This window comes from Notothenia rossii (genome assembly GCF_949606895.1).
Source record: "Notothenia rossii genome assembly, chromosome: 1".
Lineage (NCBI taxonomy): Eukaryota > Metazoa > Chordata > Actinopteri > Perciformes > Nototheniidae > Notothenia > Notothenia rossii.
The window spans coordinates 85,789,313-85,791,445 of record NC_136912.1 but is presented as its reverse complement, the minus strand read 5'-3'; positions in this window follow the sequence as shown (position 1 = coordinate 85,791,445).

The following is a 2,133-nucleotide window of genomic DNA, read 5'->3' as shown; positions in this document are numbered from 1 at the left end:
GTGTGCGCATACGTGTGTTTGTGTGTGTGTGTGTGTGAAGTAAGTGTTTGTTTGCTGCTAGGTTGGGAGAGGCTTAAGGGAGGAATCAGCGGTACATAGCTGTCTACCACTCTCATTCTCTGATTCCCCCCTTTGAATGTTCAACCCATTTATTTTCTAAATGATATACTTTTTTCCCATGTCTCAATTCTCAGTGTTTCCTTTCCCTCGCTCGCCGGTATCATTCGCAGGGATTTGCTAATAAATGTTTTGGTTGTCTTGTTGCCGTGCCAACCGAGCAACAAATATTTGGAGCTATGTGGCACCTTCCACCAACATTCCAGGATCTGCTGTTGTGGAAAAAAGTTCTTCTGTTAGCCGTCTCTTTTTCCTCCTCCTTCACTCCACGTCCAACTCTCTGACCCTCCCTCTCTCTCTCTCTCTCTCTCTCTCTCTCTCTCTCTCTCCCTCCCTTCCTCCCTGCCTCTCTCACTCTCTCCTCCCTCATCCTTCACTGTCTCTCCCCTCCTCCCTTCCTGCCTCCCTCTAGATAAAAGGACTCTTTGTCTCCTGGTAAAATGAACTTCAAACAGTAGTTGGGACAAGTGGTTCTGTCCGACAGCAGGAACACACACTATAACTGGGCACTAATGTAGATTAGGAGGAGCAACTGTTTTTGTTATTATAACTGGCTAAAGAGAGTTTATACATGCCTCTGCTCTACTAAAATATCATTACCCCTCCCCTTGTGTACAGAAAATACTCTGGTACTCGGTGACTTAAGTATATATAAGTCTTGATTTAATGTGCTTAATGTTGCGCAAATAGTAATCCATAACCTGGTGTCAGTGCGATGAGCAGCATTTACAGTATCAACAGTCAGTGTCATCTCTCACTATCAAATACAACATAACCATATAGGCATGTAACAAAACCTACCTCAACGCTGCATGGACTTCTCTCTGATAGATAGCGGGAAGTGACATACTTAGGTGTACGTACAGTTTCAAGGTAGTTTCACTTTGCTAGAGTATTTCTATTTTAGGTTACTTTATACATATTCTGCAAACCACAACACCTCCAAGTAATGTTGTTTGTGACAAATTGCTTTGTTTCTGCTTATAGGAGGACATTATCTTTCCCAATGTTGTATAACACTTGACAGCTACTGTTACATTTATAGTGCAGATTAAGATATTTGGCAACAAAGAAACTACATTAAATGTTATATTCATATAAACCATGATGTAGATTGGATGGACCATTTTCTTTTTGTAACACAAATACAGTTTGCAGATTGAAAATCGAGACCAGTAGAAAGCTCTGAGTTTCAGAAGCATAAAGATTGAGTTGTCAGATAAGAACTTCTCCTTATTGATGTGCCACTTCGATTTCATTTCAAGTTTTTCTTCCTGTTTGTGCTTTGTGAGTCTCAATCAGTGGATCCTCAGTTAATCATTAGATTAAGTTTTTACTTGGCCAAGTTATCGCTTCGTTCCTGAAAGGCGATCAATTCTTTCAGCGTGAAATCTGAAACTTCTGACAATTGATATACAAGCGGTGCCTGGGAATATGCCTGTTTAAGGATTTACGTGAAAGCTTGCACACATATGCTGAGCACACAAACACGCACAGACACTGATGGAAACCAGGAGCAGAGGAGCTCTGTGAGGCATTCCACTCATCTGGTCTGTCTTGCACATTTTGATTTAAGGATTAACAACAAGATGTGACATGTGTGTAGGTAGATATATCTCATCAATATAAAGCACAATTTATCTACTTATACTCACTGACTGTTAGTTATGACTTTGCCAATGCCGTTGCTTCATTGATCACTGTGCAGACAAGAATTATAGTCTGAATTTACAAAGAGAGACAGCAGGGAGTGTTTTTATAAATTGAGCTTTTTGCGTCCTCTAACTGCTCAGGGGGCAGGATTTATGAGACCAATGCTGTTATACGGTGTCTGATGTGCTATCAGTTTTTTTTGGTCTGAAGTTACACAGTCTCCTAATTAAATGTGTCCTTTGTGTTTTATAAGTGCCTTTGGACACTCCTGAATTACTAGAAGACAGTCTCCAGTCCATCTCTGATCACACCGGTCAGTGTGCACTGGATGTTATTAATTTCTCACTTGTCATTTCTTAAGAA